At 44.0% G+C, this 23,763-nt stretch overlaps 2 long non-coding RNA genes and 2 other non-coding genes across 5 annotated transcripts; 1 reads left to right on the top strand and 3 right to left on the bottom strand.

Annotated features, from left to right (window-relative positions):
- Positions 1 to 456: 456 nt before the first annotated feature.
- Positions 457 to 5,344, bottom strand: LOC115516559. Its single transcript, XR_004343548.1, has 3 exons — positions 5,241 to 5,344; positions 1,957 to 2,038; positions 457 to 494 (listed from the first exon to the last, which is right to left on the bottom strand). It is a non-coding gene; the product is annotated as an uncharacterized LOC115516559 (long non-coding RNA).
- Positions 1,242 to 1,441, bottom strand: LOC115526790. The gene has a single exon (XR_003972759.1). It is a non-coding gene; the product is annotated as a small nucleolar RNA SNORA74 (small nucleolar RNA).
- Positions 5,345 to 5,375: 31 nt separating the features above from the next.
- LOC115516561 lies at positions 5,376 to 23,196 on the top strand. 2 transcript variants are annotated; one of them, XR_003969581.2, is made up of 4 exons: positions 5,376 to 5,423; positions 6,665 to 6,834; positions 7,350 to 7,402; positions 22,660 to 23,196. It is a non-coding gene; the product is annotated as an uncharacterized LOC115516561 (long non-coding RNA). The 2 variants fall into 2 exon arrangements; XR_004343549.1 differs by lacking the exon at positions 7,350 to 7,402.
- On the bottom strand, positions 20,961 to 21,067 carry LOC115526124. Its single transcript, XR_003972546.1, has one exon. It is a non-coding gene; the product is annotated as a U6 spliceosomal RNA (small nuclear RNA).
- Positions 23,197 to 23,763: the final 567 nt, after the last annotated feature.

Here is a 23,763-nt window from a genome sequence, read left to right as displayed (position 1 = left end):
CTCTCTCAACATTTTTGACACTGGATGTGTGTGGATTTTCTCCCACACCAAGCAAATTTGTGTCACCAGCTGGGTGTCGTACATTTTAGCCCAATTCTGACTCTCCATATACCTCGAGTATCATCAGATCCCTCAGGTTAAGGGCACAGTCCAATAAGACTGTTCCTCCCTCACTTCAGATGCCAATCGTTAAGTCCAGGTTGTTACCTGTACTTCTGACCAATATAAATCACAGATTCCCCAAATCCCCTCCTCAGGTTTGATAAATTTGCAAAAGCTCTCAGAACTCAGGAAAACGGTTTCCTTACAATTTACCAATTTATTTTAAAAGGATATGGTAGGGGCGCTGGAGTGGCTCAGTCGGTTAAGTGTCTGACTTCAGCTCAGGTCATGATCTCGCAGTTCATGAGTTCAAGCCCCGCACTGAGCTCTCTCCTGTCCATGCAGAGCCCACTTTGGATCATCTGTCCTTCCCCGGCTTGCACTCTCTTTCTCTAAAATAAATAAATATTTAAAAATATATTAAAAAAAATTTTTAAAAGGATATGGGAAAGGATATAAACATCCAGATGGGACATGAATAGGGCAAGGCTATGTGGAAAGGGTTGCTGAGCTTCCATACCCTCTCTGGATGTGCTACTCTCCCAGCACCTTCCCTCCATGTGTTCACCAACATGAAAGTTCTCTAAACCCAATACTACTGGGATTTTTATGGAGGCTTCATCATGTGGGAATAATCAATTATTTCCATTTCCAGCCCCTTTCCCCTTTCTGAAGAATGGAAGTGGGGTTGAAAATTCCAAGTTTCTAATCAGTGCTTGGTCTTTCTAGTTACCACCTCATTAGAACAAGACATTTAAATCACCCAGGAAATTCTTAGATTTAAGAGCTCAGTCAGGCATCAGCATGAAAAACCAAATATTAGAACAAAAGATGCTCCTAGTATTCTTACCACTTAGGGAATTTCAAGAGTTTTAGCAGCTCTGTGCCAAGAATGGGAGCAGAGGCCAATATATATATTTTGTATTATTTCACACCACCCATCTGAGGCTGAAAGTTAATTAGAACCTACATGACAAAGGACTGTATATATTACCTATCCTGGTGTCACACAGGGCTGTCAGACATCTGAGATTCTGATGGAGGCAGATTTCTCACTCAGATAAAGGCATCTAGGATTCAAAGAGGAAAGGAATGATAAAGTATCCTTAAGACAGGGTCCTTTCCTCAAAGAAAAAAAAATTGTTTGCACCCAGACTAGGACCAACTCCACAGGAGGAGTTACTCCACTCTCAGAGGTGCAAAACACTGCCCAAGAGTATCAGCCACAACACCAAAACAGTGCTTGAAGCCAGACCTCAAGAAGGTCAGCGTTTGCTCTTCCAACAGTGTAACACCATCCAAGGCATCATGCTGGCCTGGATAGCTGACAACTGCTGGATGATTCCTGAAACAGCTTTCTTTGTTTCAGATACCCAGGCACCCCAAGTAGAAGTTATGGATACAGGTATCCCAATGAATTCAATGTTGACTGCAAAACAGAAGCCTGGAAGCACTGATAGCAGACCTTGCTGCCAAGCCTTTTAGACAAATAGGAAACAGGAACCCCTTTCCCATGCTTTTAGTCATTTTGTCCAACATTCAAGGAGTTCCTGCTATGTGCCAGGTGCCATGATTGGGATCTAGCTGCCAATAGGCAAGATATGCCATCCTTCCTATCCTGGGCTTTATAATCTGCTTGTACATTCCTCAGATGGAATGATACAGATCATCTCAAAGATCCTATACACCTTCAGACTAGAACCACCAAAATAGCCTTTCACTGCTAAGAGGCCGAATTTGTCAGGGGCAAATACAGGTGATTTTGCCTCCCAGTTGTTTCCTAATGGATACCAACTAGCAAATAGGCCTGCCACATAGGCAGTAGTCAGTGTTGGAATTAATAGGGACATTTACCTGAGAACGCCATACAGACTATCCACGTGCCGTGAATTTACTCTCTTCCGGAAGGCCAAGGATGCCCTACTTTCAAGTCATCCTAAAAAGAAAAAGATTTCACTGTTGAACACTAAACAGTGTTGACTAAAACAGCAGCTCCTAAAACCTCTTTTCTGTAGAAATGGAAGCAGTGCTGCCTGCCATTTACGATTTACCCTATTTTCAATACCTCCAGAATTATTTTATTTCCTATTGTCTTTTTCTTGCCTATAATTACCATAAAGCTAACCATTCCCCCAAACCCTCTAGGTATCACTAGTATTCTTAAAACCCCATATGTAAAAGGCTGTTCACAATGAACATCTGAGGTATTCACACAAGGAATTCAACATTTAACTAAGAGAACTCTTTTTAGGGAAAGCCAATTGTTGGAACAAAACTAGTTTTTATAAATAACTCCCCCACCTCCCAACATCCTCAGGAGTTCCTCCTATGGAAACTAGGATGTCACTTTTCACAGAAGTAGCAACTAAGTCAATCCTATTGGACAATCTCCAGCACCACCATGAGTGCTGTGTGTTTGCCTAGAACTGAGAAGCATCTCTTCTCAGAGAATTAGCAATCCAAAACAAAATCACTACAAAAGGGACTCGTTATTTTACTGCCCTGAAGGGGCAACAACTCTGTGGGAAACCAACACAAATATACTGTCAGCCTAAAGCAGAAATTAGTACGGTTATAGCTAGGCCTACTATGTAGAGCCTCTCAATCAATTGGTATTTTTATATTTTATTAAAGAGCTAGAGAAGAATGCCTAGAATTTTAAAGCAAATTCACGTAACATTTCCTTAATAAAGCATCCCTATAGATCACTGCAGCTATAGAATTCCCTTCAGAGAGACTAGCTTTGTATGGTGGAGTGGGGGACAGGCACTTTGATTTCAGTGAAAATTGCACCCCTCCCTATACTTCTACATCCCTTCATGGCTTGATTACCTTTGTTCTGTTTCCAGCAAGTTCAACTAGACAAACCTGTTGAACCAGAACCACTCAGAAAGATTTGGATTTTTAGGTTTCTCCCTGCAAAGTCATGCCCTTACAGATTTCATCTTAATGAATGAACAATTATGCTGGCATCCTGGTATAGTTAACAACAGAGTTGGAATGAACCAGGCCCAGAATGCCAACCAGCTATCACGGCTGCTATTCTCCCAGCAGCGTAACACTTGCCTAGGTACACAGCAACCTAGGCAGCTGCCTACAGCTGGGGCCAAAGGCAGGCTAATGAAATTGCACTCACCTGGGGCTGCATCTATCCAAAGCCCATGGCTGGCCCCTCTGCAATCCAAGTACTCTGGGTTAGGCAGCTAACAGTAGTGAACACTTGTGTAAATTTCAAGACCTCTACCCTCAAAACCCCATAACTTATTTCAGAGCCAGAGAAATAGACAGTAAAACAAAAACCTTTCCCTTGGTTAGCTTTATTTTCACGTTTTTTACCTATGTACCACAGCAGTTCAACAGGAGCATTTTTTTTTTTTAATTTTTTTTTCAACGTTTATTTATTTTTGGGACAGAGAGAGACAGAGCATGAACGGGGGGGGGGGGGGCAGAGAGAGAGGGAGACACAGAATCGGAAACAGGCTCCAGGCTCTGAGCCATCAGCCCAGAGCCTGACGCGGGGCTCGAACTCACAGACAGTGAGATCGTGACCTGGCTGAAGTCGGACGCTTAACCGACTGTGCCACCCAGGCGCCCCAGGAGCATTTTTTTAAAAGATTTTTTTAAGTTTTATTTCTTGAGAGAGACAGCACAAATTGGGGAGGGGCAAAAATAATCCCAAGCAGGCTCCACAGTGTCTGCCCGGAGCCCAGTGCAGGGCTGAACTCATGAACCGTGAGATCATGACCTGAGCAGAAACCAAGAGTCAGATTCTTAGCTGACTGAGCCACCCAGGTGACCCTAGAAAAGATTTAAGTTTTATATAATCTGCACCTAACGGGGGGCGGGGGGGCTCAAATTTACAACCCTGTGATCAAGAACTGTATGCTCTTACAACCGAGCCAGCCAGGAACCCCTCAACAGGAGCATATTAATGGTCTAGTCAACAAGTATAAGCTATCACCTAACAACTATGTAACAGTGAACAAACAAGTGGGGTGCATGGGTGGCTCACTTGGTTAAGCATCTGACTTCTCCTCAGGTCATGATCTCACAACTGTGAGTTTAAGCCCCGGCACGCGTCTGTGCTGACAGCTCAGAGCCTGGACCCTGCTTCAGATTCTGTGTCTCCCTCTCTCTCAAAAATAAACATTAAAAAATTTAAAAAAACGAAACAGTGAACAAGTAACTTAACCTCTCTATACCTCTCAGTCTCCTCATCTGTCAAATAGGAATGTTATCAATGGTACCCTGTACAAAAGATGGTTGTTAGGCTTAAGAAGCTTATATAAGCCTATATAATATGTTTTAGAGTGTGTGGTCAATAAATACTTGCTGTTATAAAAAGCTACATTCCAGACAAGGATATGATAAATAGGGGGAGTAAAAGGGGAAATGTTACCTTGGTAGAGCAATGGGCAGTGCAAATCAGAAAGGCTAGTTAAAACTAGATTGGAGAAAACGTGGTTAGGAGACCTTTTGAAGCACAATAAAAGCGGTACTCCAGAAAAATAACAAGATGCAGTAATGGGTATGAAAGGAAACGGAGACATGCTGCCATTCCTACCAACGACCTCAACTGTTGTTGAAAGCAGTAACTCAAGTGTTTGCAAGAATGTTAGTAAACATTCCTACCCATTCACAATTATAATTTACCTTATTTACATAATAAGAGTAGGGTATCTAAGACCATATGTTTTTCCAGCCATCCTTTAATTTCACTTTTAACCACCCCCAAACAATTGGGAGAAAAGGTAAAATAGGCTCATTGTCCAGGTCTAAAAACTAATCTAAACACAGCCTGCCCCTTTTAGGGGACTGGGTTGCAGGACTTGACCGAGCTCCACCCGGACACGTGCTCATCACAAATCTTCCCAAGCTCCGGGCTCTGGCGCCAGGGAAGCGAGGATCTCGGAGACCAGCTGTAGGAGACTCTCCAGGGACAAGAGGGCTGGCAGAAAACAAGGGGCGACTCTAGGGCTACCATCTCCCAGCGACTCTTCAAGATGCCCTCCAAACACGGGGTTATGATGGAACGAACCCCAATTTCGTCCTGTCCCTGGGAAGAAGCCTCCCCACAGCTGCCTCTCGCCCCAAACTAGTAAACGTCCAAGGCTTCTGCCCACTTGGCCTTTACTTACCCGCACGTGCCTGGAGCTCGGCCCGCGTACTGCCGCCAGAGCAGAGGCCGCAGGGGAAAGGACAGCACCAACCCGAGGGGAGCTCCGCCTCGGGGCTGACGCTGAGCAGGCCCTCAGTGGGCGGGGCCCGGAAGCCCCGCCCAGGAAAGGCCGACTTAGAAAAATGCGGGAGCGGTGGCCGAGGTGAGCATACTCTTTACAGAAGCTAGAGCCCCAGCGTAGAAAGTGTAGGAATCCTGACGAGGACTGTATTTGACTACCATCCCGTTTGTTATTTACGTATGGAAGGGGGCGCTGGGTTTGGACGTGCTAAAGACAAAACCTGGAGTGTCCCGGGGAGGCCGTGCTTCCTGCCTGCCCACACCGAGTGCCGGTTCACCGTACAAGTGTGGCACCTTTCGGTTTCTGCAAGTGCAGCGTAAGCTTTTTTCATCTCCCACGCAGATCTTTTTTCCGGCTTTCTGTAGTAGGGTCGTCCCTCGGCTGATGGCTTGCCCATCAGGTCGCCTTGTTTTTCGGTTCTTTTCAGGAGATTTTCGGGTAGATTATGCCTGGCACTCCTACAGCCTAACCCTGTGGGACAGCATCTCTGGTGCCCTGAAGTAGAATCCTTCGCTGACTTGCAGTATTTAAAGAATACTCGCTTCCTCTGCCGGAGTTACTTGGCACCGTGGCACAATCAGCCCAAGAAGCCACATTTTCAAGGTGGACAGATTGCCGGTTACCAGCATTTCTTTTGAACACTAAAACTTCCTCTCCTCATTAGCTGGAGTCAATACTATTATGTCCTGCAGAACGGTGGGGAAAGCTGGAGTCCCTCCCTTTCTTTGCCCCCACGGCATCCTACCAGGCCTGCTCATCTACTGCACCTGACACCTTTGCCAGGCAAACCCCTAGGAATCAGCCACTGCCCCTGGCATCTGCCAACATGTTTTCTTATCTTCTCCCAGCGATCATAATGGGAAAAAAAATGTGTTTCCTATGCACCCCAATCCTCACAGACCTCTGCTGAGAAAGGCTAGAGTGAGTGCTAAATTGACTGCAGCTAGAGACACTAGACTCTAAGGCCAGAGAGAGACTGGAGAAGTGGCAAGCCCAAATCCTCGAGTTTGATGGAGGTGGACATAGGCTCTGGTTGGAAAAAGACTTACATAAATACAATAATTTAAAAAAAGGCACATGAACACTGTTGAGCCGGTAGGCAGGAGCTCTGCTTTGTTAAATAGGAATGTAGCTGAAGACTGCTGCCATAATCAGTGCCCGCATCCGGCTGTCACAATGTATTCATAAAGGATGGTTATGAGAGCTATAAAACCCTGCAGATTGGGTGGGTAATTGTCCTGTGAAGCTCTGCTAAAGGAGAAATTGCATTGGCATTTCATATATTTTGCTTTCTTTTCTTCCAAACACATGAAATGGAGAAGGAGTCCTACCCTGAGGATTCATGAAAAGGAAAGATGAGGTTTGTGTGAATATATGCATGCATCTGTGCTTTCCGAGAAGAGACAGGAAGTGATTCAGGCTATACAGATACAGGACCTAAGGAGAGAGAGGGACCCAATGACCTGGTGACTACTGGACACAGATTAGTCAGGTAAGAGGCAGGATTTGTGTGGAAAGAAGGCCAGCCATCATGGATAAGGCTGAGTGGTGGGTCATGTTGTTATGTCACTGAAAATATAGTCACCTTTGTTAGATATAGGGCTTTCAGTGTGATAAGGAGGAAAACCTAGATTATGGTTTCTGCATTTCTTAGTTAAAAAAATCCTTCATAGTCAACCTTCTTAACCTCCATTCTTTAAAATTCTGAATTTGTTTTGGTGAGTTGATTTATGTGGTCTTTTACCTGTAATAGCAACTACTTTTCTACTTTCTTATCCTTGCAAAGACAAAATTGTTAGAAATAATAACAAAAAAGAAAAAGGAGAATTTCTAGAAAAAAAATGCAGCCAGATGAAAGGCAAAAAAGGATTAGGGTAGGTCCATTAGCTCCGAGTTTGACCTCATAATAATCAGAAGGTTGGCCCTAAGGGACACTAGGTCTCTAAATTTCTTGTGTGACTTTACCTTTCTCCTCCATCTATTCTTTCCTTGCTTCCCTTCATGAAGGCTTTTGCCCCTGAGGTTGATCCATTCCTCTCCTCCCTGGACAAGAATCACAGGTAAAGAAATGTTTAATCGTTTACTCAGTCAGTCAGCCAATCAGCATTTACTGAACATCTGCCATTTGCCAGTTCCTGTTCAGGTGCTGCAGATAAAGTCAGAGCACTAGAGATCACTGCCTGCCCAAAGCTTACAATCTAGTGGGGAAAAGAGACAGTGGTATAGGTATCCTTTGGCAGATGTCAGAAGACAGCTAACCCAGCCCGGGGAGTCACAGAGAGTACTAAAGATGGCAGTGTTCCCTCTGGATGACCCTAAGAGCTTACAGGAGAAGAGGGATCCCTCTTCCATCCCTGGACTCTACTCCTCTTGCTGTTTCTCTGTAATAGCTATCTAGATCAGAGTGGATCCCTGCAGTTGTCCTTGTTATTTCTCAAAAGCATAGTTGGATTGGCAAGGATATAGAGAAATTGGAATCATCATACGCTGCTGGTGGGAATGTAAAATGGTGCAGCTGCTTTGAAAAACTGTCTGGCAGTTCCTCAAATGATTGAACATAGAGTTAGTTTATGATTCACCAATTCTACTCTTAGAGGTATATACCCAAGAAAATGAAAATGTGTGTCCATACAAAAACAAATTTTTGTAGCAGCATTATTCATAGGGGCTAAAACACAACTCAAATTTCTAACTGACAAATGGATAAGCAAAATGTGGAGTATCTATATAGTGGAATATTATTTGGTCAAAAAAAGGAATGAAGTACTAATTCATGCTACAACATGAGTGAATCTTGAAAATGTTACATTAAGTTAAAGAAGTCGAACTACATATTGTTTGATTCCATTCATATGAAACTCCAGAACAGGAAAATCTGTAGAGACAGAAAATAAATAAAGGGGAGGAGGGTTGGGGTACCTGGTGGCTCAATAGGTTGAGCATCTGACTCTTGATTTCAGCTCAGGTCATGATCTCATGGTTTGTGAGGTGGAACTCAGAATGCAGAGCCTGCTTTGGATTCTCTCTACCCCTCCCTCTGCTCCTCCCCTGCGCACACGCGCATGCTCTCTCTTTCAAATAAACATTAAAAAACATTAAACATTAAAAAATAAACATTAAAATAAACATTAAAAAAAAGAGGAGGGGGGTGATAGCTAAAGATTATAGGTTTCTTTTTGAGGTGGTGAAATATTCTCAAATTGTGATGGTTACACTTATCTGTGAGTGTAATAAGAAACCATTAATTCTATAGTTGAAATGGGTGACTTGTATGATATATGACATATACCAATAAAGCTATTAGAACAACAATGAAAAAGCATACTTGGGGAGCTGAAAGACATGCATTCTGATTAAAATTGTGGTCTGCATGGTCATTTACAATTTTAAGGACTAGAAAAAACTTTTTATTCTGGGTCCTGTGGCCCCTCAGAGCTCCTTCCTTAGTATACAGAGAAAGTTAATGCATCCGGGTGGGCAGCCTGAACAGATTCAGAGGAGTAGACTATGCATTCCTGTCCTACTTCCTAACTTCACTCCCTCATAATGATTTGGTTGAACATTTATGGTATGCCTACTGTGTACAAGATTTATGGACATGAAAAAGACAGTTTCTTTATTCCCTCCAATGGCTAAAATTAAATCATTAATATAATGTTCTCTATATAAACAAATAAAGCTCTTTAGAAGATAGGCAGTGTGACACAAAGAATCATTTCAAGGCCATCTTGGGATTCTGGACTCCTTCTGTAGCATGTAGGGAAACATCACAATGACATCAGCTAGAGCAAGACCAATTCTCAGTCCTTCTTGATGTTGAGCAAGTTCCAAGACTTGACTCCCTCCTCACATGCCTCCAATCACCTCTTCATTTGGTTTCTAGACTCAATTAGTCTATTTCCATACCCTTCATTTTCTCACCAACTCCACCCCCATGATGTCCAAATTGGCCCTCCGATGCTGAAACCATTTGCCAGAAATTCATTAAGCTGAACACATGGGAAATTACAGAGGAGATTTCACTTGTCACTTAGGCTCAAATATAGAAAGTAATTTTAAAAGGACAGTGGCAAGAGGCTATTTTTATCTTGCTTGTTTGTGCTGAGTTTTCTTATCTTGCTGTCTCTCACCCTCTTCCTAGCTACCTCTTTTCTCCTTCTTTAAATTGAATGTTGGCCTTTTAAATGTTTGTCTCACATTCTCTTACCTTGTTTTATGGAGTCTTCTCTTTCTGTCATCATTCATTCAGTCAACACATATTGAGTATCTACCAAGTAGCAGGCCACGTGGTAGGCACTAGGGAGGGATAGTATGATGAATAAGATAGACATGATCCTTACCATTAAGGAGATTACAATCTGGTGAAGCAGGTGGACATCAGGTAGAGTGAGTACAGATTTGGTCGCAGCAAAGACTTGAGAGTTACTTGTGCTTTTTAAAAAAAATTTTTTTAATGTTTATTTTTAGAGAGAGAGAGGCAGACTGCAAGTGGGGGAGGGGCAGAGAGAGAGAGAGAGAGAGGGAGAGACAGAATTAGAAGCAGGCTCCAGGCTCTGAGCTGTCAGCACAGAACCCTAAGCGGGTCTCCAGGGACCATGAGATCATGACCTGAGCCTAAGTAGGATGCTTAACTGACTGAGCCACCCAGGTGCCCCTGCACTTTTCTGATGTTAAATGTACCCTGCATGTTTGTAGGACTAGGGGATAAACCTAATATTCACAAGGAATGCAAAGAAACCAAAGACCCAGGTTTCTGTGTGATCTAGTCAAGCCCCTTGGGTAGAGAGAACATGGATGTGGGAGTGAGATGTCGATGAGATTCTGGCTCCACCACCTACCTGTCAGCTGTTTGACTTTAAGTGACCTCTGGACTTCAGTACCTTCACCTATAAAATGGGAATTAGAGTCTCTACATTTTAGGTTGTTGTGAAGATGAAATGAGATGTCATATATAAGGGACCAGGCAGGTGCTCAACCTATGTCACTTCCTTTCTCATGACTCCCTAGCCCACTATGAATCACACAATAAAAAAAAAAAAAAAAAAAAAAAGAGGGGCACCTGGTGGCTCATTCAGTTATAAGTGTCTGACTCTTGATTTCGGTTCAGGTCATGATCTCATGGTTTGTGAGTTTGAGCCTCACATCACGCGGAGCCTGCATAGGATTCTCTGTCTCCCTCTCTCTCTGCCCCTCCCCTACTCACTCTATCTCTCTCTCTGTCAAAATAAAGAAATAAACATTAAGAAAAAAACAAAAGAGCCCAGTTTCTGAGTTGGTGGGAAATGAAGTTCCTCGAATAGTATTCACCAATCATATGCCCAAAGATATGGGTTATAACTATACTGGTTATACTGTAAGTTGTTCTATACATGCAACTTATGACAGTCAAATCACTCCCTTCTTCTGGGGTAAGGGAAAGGCAGTAAAAAATGAAGTTACAGGGAAAAGACTGAAATGAGATATAACAAAGGACTTCCTAGCCATGAGGGCTGAAAGTGTGAGTGGATGCCAGAGGGCGCTGCAGAATCTTCTTTTCTATTAGTGTCTGGACTGGGCTAGGGTAGGCCTACTTGGAGGTCAAGAATAAACCTGCCCGCCTCTTCCTCTCCCACTCAGCCTAGGGAATCTTTGCGGGAGGAATTGCAGTTCCTCTTCCTTTTGCAAGTCAGGCGTGCTCTGGGGAGATGGATGCTGCCAAGAAAGCTTATTGCTTGTGAGGAAAGGAAAAATGGCAGCTGCCATTTCAGGCACTTAGTGAGTACACTAAATCGAGAAGCTGCTGTTTTGGTTTACCTGGTTCCTCCTCTCTGATAAAGAAGAAATCGCTTCAGAGGTTCCTTGGAGCCAAAAAGGAAGCCCGAGCTCCACCTGTGGAAATTGGCAGAAGCAATTGGTTTACCTGGTTCCTCCTCTCTGATAAAGAAGAAATTGCTTCAGAGGTTCCTTGGAGCCAAAAAGGAAGCCCGAGCTCCACCTGTGGAAATTGGCAGACACAACACTCAAAGGAATAAACTGGGTTTCATGGGCAGCATCAGAATTCGTAGATGGCTCCCTCCGATCCCTTCCTGCCATCCACTCCTAGGAAATTTCAGGTTGCCTTTGTTCTGCAGACTCTTCGTTTCAAAGGGGATGAGTTTAGTTGTCCTTTTTTTCCTTCACTATTTTTTTTCCTCTTCCTTCCCCTTTCCTTGTTCTTGATTTCCCTCCCCTCTCTCTCTTCCCTCCTTTTCCTTTTTCTTCTCCTTCTCCTCCCTCCTCCCAGTCTCCATTTCACCTGTTGGATCTCATTGCCCACCTCACTGGGATTTGTTTTAGGAACTTTAGAATTCCTTCTTGCTCTAAAGGAGCAATGTTATCCTGATGACAAAGATGGTGTATTATGTATTACAGAGATCAAGACCAAGTATAGCCAGGTGCATTGGGAAAGACCTTACATGCAGGATTTTCAGACCCTTTCATATGCTAATAGTTGTGAATGTCCAAGAAGAGTCATTAGAGTATTGGAACCCAATGGGGCACTTGGGTGGCTCAGTTGGTGAGGCGTTTGACTTCAGCTCAGGTCATGATCTCACGGGTTGGTGAGTTTGGGCCTTGCATCAGGCTCTGTGCTGACAGCTCAGAGCCTGAAGCCTGCTTCAGATTCTTTCTCTCTCTTTCTCTCTCTGCCCCTCCCCTGCTTGTGCTCCCCCCTTTCAAAAATAAATAAACATTAAAAAAAAAGAATATTGGAACCAAATTTCCCAAACCTCTTTGACCTTTTTATCTCCCCCCATCCCCAAGAGCATATCCTGAGACACGTGACATGGCCTTTAGAAAACATTTCAGAAACTATATTATGTGTTAGATTTTTAAAAAATACTGTAACATTCATTAGTTGATTTCTATATCTACATTATAGGTAGGACAGGGAGGTTATAATAACTTCACTTTACAAATGAGTAAAACTGACCTCAGAGAGGTTACATGCCTTGCTCATAGTAATGTAGCTAGCCAGCAAGCAACAAAGCTAGGTCTCCTTATATGTGGCTCTATTCTCTCTGCACTGCCTTACACTGCATTTAAGATAATATATATGTGACATCATAACATGACATGTGATATGAGGCATCTAGAGGATATACATACTACAATTGATGAATTGTAACATTTTGTCCCTATTCAACTGAATATGTACACATCTGTTATGTGTATCACTAATCACTAGTCCAAGTGTTGGGGCTAGAGCAGTGACCAAAATAGACAAAAACACAAATTATTGCCTTCATGGAGCATATATTCAAGGGGAGAGATAGAAATGAGAAGATAAATATGTCAAATATATTTTATTATATATGTTACATAATCATAAGGGCAAAGGATAAAAATAAGGGAAAAGAATAGGCACACATGGGAGCTGTAGTTCAGGTGTGCAGAGGGTCAAGGAAAGCTACTTTGAAAAGGCTATATGTGGGGGACTTGGGTGGCTCAATCGGTTAAGTGTCTGTCTCTTGATTTGGCTCAGGTCCCGATGTCGAGATTCGTGGGATCGAAACCCGCATGGGGTTCTGTGTTGACAGTGTGGAGCCTGCTTGGGAATCTCTGTCTCCCTCTTTGCCCCCCACCCCCACACTCTCTCTCTTTTTCAAAACAAATAGATAAACATTTATTAAAAGAAAAAAAAATAAAAGGCTACATGTGAATACAAGACCTCAACAAGATAAGGGAGCAATCGTGCAGAGATTTAGGGGTAGCTGGGAGGGGGCTCCAGCAGACAGAAAAGCAAATTCAAAGGGCTTGAGTGAAGCAGGAGTGAGCCTTGGGTGAGGCTGAGCTGGGGAGAGGGTGGGGTAAGTAAGGGATGAGGTTAAAGAGGTTGAGGGGGTGGGGTCCACATATTAGATGTTATAAGAAAATGGAGTGATATAATGCAGATGATACACCATGATATAATAATACCATATGTCAGATTTATTGTGTTGCTGCATAACAAATTACCCCAAACTTTGAACATTTATCTGAGTTTCTGAGGGTAAGGAAATAGGAATAACTCAGCTGAATTGACTCAGGGTTGCTCATGAGTTTGCAGTCAGGCCGTTTGCCAGGGCTGCAGTCATCTGAAGGCTTCCTAAGAGGATCTGCTTCCAATCTCACTCATGTGGCTGTTGACAGAAGGCCTTAGTTCTTTACTGCATGAACCTCTCCATAGCGCTGTTAGCAACAAGGCAACTGGCTTCCTTCAGAATAAGTGATGAGGGAAAGAGGCAGAGAGAGGGGGAGGGAGAGAGGAACAGCCGCAGAGAAGGGAGCCACAGTGTCTTTTTTAGTCTAATCTTGGAAATTACGCACCATTACTTCTGTCCTATTCTGTTGGTCATAGATTAATGCTTGTACTTTGTGGAAGGGTGATTATAAGTGGGTGATTCTCAGGACATGGAGATCATTGGGGATCACCTCCGAGGTTGGCTACCTTAACTGATTTGCGGGAAATCTCAAGCTAACCATTACTTCAAGAAATATCAAAAATAGGTGCCAGGCATTATAGGTGGCCCCTATAACACTGGAGCTCACAACCCTATCTGGTTGAGGCCTGAAAAGGTACCGCACGGCAGGAACTTCAGAAACCCGTTGAGAGTCTGAAGGCCTTATTTCGATTCTGCATGAGCAAGCTCATTTCTTCAAAGCCCCACTTCCTCTAGGCCTGGCCTCATTATTTCATTCACCCAATTAATATAACTTGGAATAATCTTACTTAAACCTGCAAAGAAAACAAAATGTTTTGAGGAAAGCTATAGAACTTCAAAGGCAGGCTGAGACCCCTCTGGGCAATTTAACCTTAAGACAACACTGGACTTTGATGAAGGGCAGAGCCAACCTCCTTGTCTCTCCAGAAGCCTTAGGTACCTTTCTGTGAAACAGAGGCATCCTGCCTTGTCTAAGGAGAATGGTGACAGTGAACAGACCATTGCTCTGTCACTGAGGCCTGTTACTGGGTCCGTCCAGAGACAAAGACATGGCTCTTCTGAGACCTAGGTGGGCCCCCTTCCCAACTGCCCTGCTCTCCCTTGGTTGTGCAGACAGAGTCATCCAGTTTCCTAAATTGAGCAGCAGATGGCATCACAGCCTCAGGAGCGAGCAGCTGAAGCTGCTGGCAAAAGCAGGGCACTATTAGCAACTCAGGCTCGTGCTTGGCATCTGGGGGCTCCTGGGGGTGGGGGCTGCTTCCCCAGCTCTCAGCTCAGAGGAGTTTCTGTGCTGTGCCTGCAGATTGAGATATTGTCAGGCCCACATCTCAGGGAGCAAAGCCTGGAGCCCCCAGTTAGGAAACAGATGGTGAACACAGGGTCTTTTCTATGATCTTTACTGAAAAAGATGAAAATAAGGGACTGCTGTTCCCAGAGCAACTGTATTTTTCCATCACTGCCTGTCCCTACTCCTGAGGGTCGCATGGAGTATATTCTGGTTTGAAGGCTGGTAGGTCCCTGGCAGAAGCCTCCTAGGCCAGATGGGGCCAGAGATAACTTGAGGGATCATTCAGGGAATCCCAAGAGCTCAAAATTGAATCCTCTTTATTCCCCCCAGTGACCCAAATGAGACAGGCAGGGTTCAATCCTGCAGGCTTTTTTATCTCTGCCTTCATCTCCTTCCCTGTCCACGTGTTTGACTCCTCTTCCTCCTCATGTCTCTGTTTGACTTTTTCTCTCCTTACCTTTTCCTCTGTCATTTCTATCCATTTATGTCTTTCCTTCTGTGGATCTCTTTATTTCTCTGTTCCAGGGTAGAGAAGCCAGTTGCCTGGATGAAGTGGTTGTAGGCACTGGGCTGCAAGACCATCTTCCATCCTCCTCTCTCCCCCCCACTTCCTGCTGCTGCTTGATGGCTAGTCTCGTGGAGACCTAAACAAAGGGAGGTCCAGATGTCACCAAGAAAATATATTCTCTTTCCCCTGAGGCTGTGCTCCTTGCTTTGTAGTTGCAGACACAAAAGCCCTCAGGGGCTTCCCAGTAGGACTGAGATCCACTGAACCCCCTGTTCACTAGGCACCCATATATGCCACTAGAATGTGAGCCTAAGGGCAGGGTGTTGGCTACCTTGTTCACTGCTGTATCCAAAGTATCTAGTATGTAGTAGTTAGTCAATAAAAACTTGTTAAAAATAAGAATAAAAAATAGAGGAAGACGATGGAAGGTGAGTGCTGACCTCTGTTTTAGGCCTTGGAGTAGATTCAAGGTGCCATCCCTATCCATAAAGAGAGAGGAACACCCAGAGAAACAATCACCCATAATCCAGAATAGTATGTACGATGTGGTGGTAGCAGAAACTGCAGTGGGTGCCTGAGTCTGCACTGTGAAGACAGGGAAGGCTTTGTTCACTTACCAATTCAACAATTGTTCTGGAAAGTCTACCGGCACTAGACTCTGGGTTATAACTGGGAATAAGGTTGGGCCCAGTTGAGTGTGGGAAACACATGAGCAAACAAATATGTAGTAAAGGACCAGATAAATGCTGTCATAGGGGAAATAATGGGCAGTGAGGGCAAGAAAGCAGAGGCAGCTTGATTCATCAGGGGGGTTCTGGAAGGCTCTGTGGTGAAGTGAGTCCAGGCCAAGATCTGCCTCAAGGGTGAGTAGAAATCAGCTGAGGGAAAAGGAAGGAAAGGGAGTTCCAGCCAAGAGAACATTATGTAGTCAAGAGAGAACAGGCAAGTTTCAAGGACCTGAGTAAAAGTGTCAGGAAATCTGGCTGGATTACCAGTAGGGTGGTGGGTAGGGCTGGAGGATGCGAAGCAAGAGAAGTGGGTGGGAGTGGGGTGCAAGAAGCACCCAAACCAGGTTAAGTTATGACTTTACCTTCAGCGCATGGGAAACCATTTGAAAATTTTAAGAAGGGAAGTGATAAGATCATGTTTGCATTTTATAAAGGTTACTGTGGGTGCAGTGTGGGCACTGGATGGTGTTGGGCCAGGGAGACATCCTAGAGACTAGTGAGGGAGCAGTCCAGGCAGGAAATGATGGCCTGAGTGATGATGAAATCAGTGGGGCTGGAGATCATGTTTGAGCAAAGCTTGAGGATAATTAGGAGTTTTCCTGAAGAAAAACTTGGAGTAGAGAAGATGCTGGAATTCCAAAGAGAGAAAATGCACATGCAAAGATTTCAAGAATTTGCCATATTTGGGGAAGTGCATGGGGTTATATATATGGAGCCTGTGACAGGGCACAGGCGTAGGTAGTGGGAGATGAGGTAGAGAGGAGCTAACCTTTGCTGAAGAGCCTGGGAAACCCAGGGTCAGTCCACACCCATTTTGTTAGAGTTGGGGGAAGACAGGGTAGGTACAGCCATACTCTCCAGACATCTGAATTATCTGCAGAGGTTCCAGAGTTTCCTGGTCCCTCTAGGCATTTTCAGAACATATGTGTCACCTAGAAACTGAAAGACAAGGGCAAACTGTATGTCAGGAGGCGAAAAAGGATGTGGGAACTGGAGTAAGCAAGTGGGTCAAGTCAGGAAATGGGGACAATGGGAGACACTTCCTGCCAAGCAGAGAGGTGAGCAAGGATGGGTGAGATAGGTCCCATCAGAACCCAGAGATCCCACTTCCAGCATTGTCTGGTTCCTGTACTCGCGCTTCCCAGTTCTGCCTCCAGGCCTCAAAGACCTTCTTACAGACATCTCCCCCAAAGAAGAGATTAGAAAAAAGGTAGAGAGCAGGGACCAATCAGTGTAATGGTTGAGCAGTTGGTCTCTGCTTCTTCCTTAGTTTGCAATAGGGCAAACCCCTTACTGGGGTGATTTTCCTTACTTGTGAAGTGGGGATGATAATGCCTACTTCATCAGTACTGAACGATGGATATGAGGTAATGTGAACAGGAAACTTACACAGTGAGAGTTCTCGGTGTATCTTGGGTGTTATTAACATTTTGGTATGAGACAAATGGGACAGGGGTTGGGGGCAGAGAGAGATAGGAAGGGATGTAAGTAAGGAGGGCTGAATGGAAGAGCAGTGAGTTCCAGTCTATGCAGAATTCCTCAGAATTCCATGGCCTATGGGATAAAATCCTCTACCAAGGCTTATTCCTGCCTACCTGTCCTGCCTCATCCCACTGTTCCCAACCTCACTTTACAGCCTAAACATAATCCCACCACCTATGATTCTCAGAACATAGCAAGTTCTTGAAGCCTTTCCATGAGCTGTTAGGGAGAAAAAATGCCCCTAAAACCTGTCTTCATACTAAATATCAGGAAGCTGTCAGATACTTGGAACAGATGTTAGGAAGGGACTCAGGGTATGTTTATTATGGGGAAAGGGTGGGGGGGCTAAGGGAGGGAAGAGAGGGGAAAGTTAATATGGTTCAAATAAATGGCATTTGACCTAGTACTTAGGTGAGGCAAAGGGGTGGGCAGGCTGATGTGCATGCTTCTCTTGGTGGTGAGGCCAAGACTGGAGGAGAGGAGAGAAAAGGCAGAGGTTTAAGGGGTTTCAGACCTGCATATCCCTGCTCTTCTGCCTCCTCCCCTGTTATCTCTTTCCTTCCTTCCTTTAGGATCTAAGTTCCCAAGGCGGGAATTGCAAGCCTGAGTGTGTTGCCCACGGGCTTACTTACTCCTGTTAGGAGCTGACATCCCCGGATACAAAGGTCGAGTTATAATACAGTGTGGGGAATGTGTTATGAAGACTTGTGCTAATGGATTATTGGTAGCCTGTGGGCTTTGCAGAGGTAGGGAGCTGGGTCTTAGCAAAGGAATATATTATCACACGGGAAAAGGTTTCCAGGAGGTGAGCTCCAGGAAGGAGCTCATCCTTCTCCATTTCTCCATCTCCAGAACTGAGCTCCTGTACCTCCTCCCAACCCACCCTGGGATAGTCCATAGAATCTTTGACTATTAGAGCTAAAAGAAATCTTAGTGATCTTTCAGGTCATCCCAGTCTTTCGAATTTTATGTTTGGAGAAACAGAGCCCCAGAGGGAAGAAGAGGCTTGTCTAAGGTCTCTCAGTAGATGAAGAACTCAGTCAGATCTCAGAGTTTCAGACTTGTCTCTGCTCACATTTCCTAGTGCTACTTTGCCTCAACCTCAACCACTTTGGCCCCCATCCTCCAGCCCCACCCACAGGGGCTGGGTTTGTTTTTGTTTTTGCTTTTGTCTTTTCTGGGTGAGGATCGAGAAGGATTTTTACCTAACCCCTTGTTATCCAAAAATAATAACTGCAAGTATTCCTTATCGAACATTTACTATGTGTCAGGCACAGTTCTAGGTGCAGGGGATATAAACTAAACAAAGTTTCCCCTTGCATGCAGCTCACATTCTAGGGTAGAGACAAAAAGTTAAATAAACATGTAATGTGGTGTCACCTGCTAAGTAAGTACTATAAAGCAAATTGAGGTTGGAAAGGAGGGTTGAGTGTGACTAGAAGGAGGCTATTTTAGATAGTTACCTATCTAAATGTATACTATCTAGATGTATTTTTTTTTAATTTTTTAAGATTTACTTATTTGTTTTTGAGAGAGAGAGAGAGAGAATCAGCTGGGGAGGGGCCGAGAGAGAGAAGAAGACACAGAATCTGAATCAAGCTCCAGGCTGTGAGCTGTCAACACAGAGCTCGATGTGGGGCTTGAACCCACGAACCATGAGATCATGACCTAAGCCAAAGTCGGATACTCAACCGACTGAGACACCCAGGCGCCCCATCTAGATGTATTAGTTACCTATTGTTGCGTAACAAATTACTCTAAAGCTCAGAAGCCTAAAACAGCAATAAATTATTGTCTCACAGTTTCTGAGGGTCAAGAATTCAGAAGTGGCCTAGATGGGTCATTCTAGCTCAGGGACTTTCTTGATGCTGCGGTCAAAATGTCAGATGGGACTGCAGTTACCTGAAACCTCAACAGGGGGCTGGAGGACTCTGTTCCAGGATGGTTCACTCCAATGGCTGTTCGCTGGACACTTCAGGTGCTCACCCTCCTCCTGGGGCTGTTTGAGTATCCTGGTGACATGGCAACACGTGCGTTCCTAAGACGGAAAACAAGGGGGAAGACACAATGTCTTTTTAAAAAAAACTTAATATTTAGGAATAACTTTAGATTTACAGACAAGCTACAAAGATAGTACAGAGAGTTCCCATACATACTTCGCCCAGCTTCTTCTAATGTTAATATCTTATATAACCATGCTACATTTCTCAAAATCAAGAGATTAATGTTGGTACACTACTATTAACTAAACTACATACTTTATTCAGATTTTACCTGTTTTTCCATTAATGTCTTTTGTGTTCCAGTACCCAGTCCAGGAGATTATGTTGTGTTCAGTCAGTATGTTTCTTTAGTCTTCTTTGATCAACAATAAGAGTTTCCTACTCTTTCTTTTTCATCATCTTTTCTTTTTAAAAAATTTTTTTTAATGTTTATTTATTTTTTTTTTAAATTTTTTTTTTCAACGTTTATTTATTTTTGGGACAGAGAGAGACAGAGCATGAACGGGGGAGGGGCAGAGAGAGAGGGAGACACAGAATCGGAAACAGGCTCCAGGCTCTGAGCCATCAGCCCAGGGCCTGATGTGGGGCTCGAACTCACGGACCGCGAGATCGTGACCTGGCTGAAGTCGGACACTTAACCGACTGCGCCACCCAGGCGCCCCCTGTTTATTTATTTTTGAGAGAGAGAGAGAGAAAGACAGAGCACGAGCAGGGGAGGGACAGAAAGAGAGAGGGAGACACGGAATCCGAAGCAGGCTCCAGGCTCGGAGCTGTCAGCACAGAGCCCAATGCGGGGCTCAGACTCATGAACTGTGAGATCATGACCTGAACTGAAGTTGGACGCTTAACCGACTGAGCCACCCAAGTGCCCCTCATCGTCTTTTCTTTCAAGTTTTTATTTTAATTCCAGTTGGTTAACATACAGTGTAATATTAGTATCAGGTGTACAGTATAATGGCTCAACACTTCCATAGATGACCTGGTGCTCATCACAAGTGCACACCTAATCCCCATCATTTATTTCACCCATTTCCCCCATCCACATCCCCCCTAGTAACCATCAGTTTGCTCTCTATAGTTAAGAGTTTGTCTCTTGGTTTGTCTGTCTTTTCTCCCCTTTTCTCATTTGTTTTGTTTCTTAAGTTCCACATATAAGTGAAATCATACAGTATTTGTCTTTCTCTGACTTTTTTGCTTAGCATAATACTCTTTACCTCCCTCCACAATGTTGCAAATGGCAAGATTTCATTCTTTTTTGTGCCTGAATAATATTCCATTGCATATATACGCACCACATCTTCTTTATCCATTCATCGATCGATGGACAGTTAGGCTGCTTCCATAATTTGGCTATTGTAAATAATACTGCTATAAACCTAGGAGTGCATGTATCCCTTTGAATTAGTGTTTTTGTTTTCTTTGGGTAAATAAATACCAAGTCATGAGGTTGCCAGATTGTAAGGTAGATCTATTTTTAACTTTCTGAGGAACTTCCACACTGTTTTCCACAGTGGCTGCCCTGTTTGCATTCTCATTAACAGTGCAGGAGTGTTCCTTTTTTTCCACATCCTTGCCAACACTGGTTGTTTCTTGTATTGTTGATTTTAGCCGTTTTGACAGGGGTGAGGTGATATCTCATTGTAGTTTTGATTTGCATTTCTCTGATGGCAAAAACATGGAACACCTCATGAATTTGCGTGTCATCCTTGTGCAGGGGCCGTGCTAATCTTCTCTGAATCGTTCCAATTTTAGTATATGTGCTGCCAAAGCAAGCACTGTTTTTCATAATCTTGACAATTTTGAAGAGTACTGATCGGGTATTATGTAGAATGTCCCCACATTTGAGTTTGCCTGATGGTTTCTCATTGCCAGACTAGGGTAATCCCAATGCCTTTTATGACCTTGTCTTACAAGTCACATGCTGTTACTTTTACCGTATTCTATGATTTAGAAAGTAGACACTAAATCAAGCCAATACTCAAGGGGATTGGGGGGGATGAAGTTCTGTCTCTTGAAGGGAGGAGTCTCAGAGGTTTTGTGGACATATTTTAAAATCACCACAGGGGAGTCATGGAAGGCCTCCCTTATACAGTGACATTTGAACAAAACTTGAAATAAGCAGGGGGCCAAACCATGGAGAGATCAAGGTAAAGCTTTGTAGGCACAGGGGACAGCCAGGAGGGCCTGAGGCAAGAGTGTACACAGCAATGTTTGAGAATATGTCAGGCAGCAAGGGGAAGGTAGGGCATGAGGTCATTAAGCTTGTACACTGGGGATTAAGGAGGTAATGTAAGGTTTTGTAGGACATAGTTAGGATTTGGATTTTATGCTGATGAAATGGGAAGCTATTGAAGGGTTCTGAGCAGAACAGTGACATGATTTTAAAAGGATCACTCTGGCTGCTGTATGCATATACCGCAGATGGAAAGGGCAGAAGTTGGGTATCAAATGAAGAAGAACTCAGTGTTCTTCCAGAAGGAGCCTCTTTCCATAGTCGAGGGGAGAGATAATGCATATGCTCTCAGTCCCTAACTCAAGGGCCATTATGAGGATAAAAGAAGATAACATAGTTAGGGTATGTAGCACACAGTAGGTGTTAAGCATATCAAAGTCTCAATGAATAGTGTCCTTGAGGAAGAAAATAAGTACCTTCCATTTTCTGGAAGAAAAGGAAAGTCTGGACATTGTCCTTCTTTTATGTCCAGCATGTGGCCTGGCTCTAGGGATACAGAGAAAAAACCGAGTTCTTGACTTTGAGGAGCACATACTCTGGTGGGTTGAACTTTCCTGCAAGAAATAATCCCACCTCGACTGGCCAAGTGCTACAAGGATTTGGTACAGGAGGCTCTGGTAGGCTTAGCAAGAATGCCTGATTTGGGGAAAATACCATAGCACTCATCTGACACCCAACTTCCACCGTTGCCATCTGTAGTGTATTCATAGAGAAGCCAGACTTCAAACTTGAAGCTGTCTGAATCTTGGGACCCATATTCCTAGCCACTTTGATACACTGCAAGCCCTGTGGTGACATGGTCCTCCTACACTTATCCATTGGCCTTGACATTTATACCCTCAGCAGATGCTGTTATTCAGTGGATTGAGGAACTTTCAAGATCCTAAAGAGAGAGGGAAAGCGAGGCTTGTTATCTCCCGATTCATATTTACTGCAAATAACATTAAATAGCACATACGCTGGGACAGGAAATAGCTCTCTGTTGGGTAATAGCTTCCTGTGGCCTCAAGGCTTTGGTGAGGCTTCTCTGGATAAGGATGTAGGAAGGTCAGTGCTGTGGTTCTGGTACCCTTCCCTCACAGGCCCACCAGCACTGGTTCAAAAACCCTTTAAAAAAACTCTGTCCATTTTATAGATGGAGAAAAATGCCCTTTGCAGGCAGAAGGCTTTGGGACAAGACTGGACATGCAACAGTAGAAGTTGGCCTCTGAAATTACCAATTTCAATTCATTTGGATGAGCTCTTCTCAAGAGAAGCATGGGAAAGAGAAGCAAGAGGGAAGAAAAAAAGAAAAGAATAAGAGACAGAAAGTGAGGAGGATACAATTAGTGGATGCCGAATTAATTGTGGGACAGAAAGGGGCGGAACATCTGAGGGAAGTTAAAAAAGAAAAAAAGAAAACAGCTGGAAAGGATGGAAGAGAAAATGCATTTCTTCTTCACTAAATACACAGCAGCTGATAACAGTTCCCTCCGTGTGTATGGCAAGAGAGAGCACCTCCAGTACCTGCCCTCAGTCCACCTTTGCCATCACATCACCCTGTGTGGGAGGCAGGGTGGTGCTCACTCCCCAGGAGCTTCTTATCCCTTCATTCCTATGACAAGTATTCTTATTAAGAATCTACTTGGAGTGCATCTGGGTGGCTTGGTTGGTTGAGCATCCAAATCTTGATTTCGGCTCAGGTCATGATCTCATGGGTCGTTAGATAGAGCCCTATGTTGGGCTCTGTGCTGACAGTGCAGAGACTGCTTGGGATTCTGTCTCCCTCTCTCTCTGCCCTGTTCCTGCTTGTGCTCTGTCTCTCTGAAAATAAATAAATAAACATTAAACAAAAAAAAAAGAGAATCTTCTTTGGGTCAGAAACTGCTCAAGGTACTGGGGATAGAGCTGTGAACAAGGCAATAAGTACTTAAGTGAGTTAATAACCCCATTGGAGATAGTGGCAAATACTATGAAGAAAATGAAATGGGGGTAACAGAATGGGGTGTCGGGAGACTGCCCCCAACTAGGGTGTTGTCATCTGTGCAATGGAGATAATAACAGACTGTTCTCACTGGGTTGCTGTGAGGATTAGTGGAGTTAATCCATGGAAGCGATTAGCACAGTGCCTAGTACAGAGTGAGCTCTCATTGCTATTATCCTTCCTTCCCTCCTTCTTTCCTTCCTTCCATCTTGCCTAAAGCTCTCCCTTTCTCCCTGTGTCTTCCCTCTCATTCATCTGTCTTTTCAGATCTCTCCT

Source organism: Lynx canadensis, chromosome A1, assembly GCF_007474595.2.
Source record: "Lynx canadensis isolate LIC74 chromosome A1, mLynCan4.pri.v2, whole genome shotgun sequence".
NCBI lineage: Eukaryota > Metazoa > Chordata > Mammalia > Carnivora > Felidae > Lynx > Lynx canadensis.
This window is presented reverse-complemented; position numbering and strand designations above follow the sequence as displayed.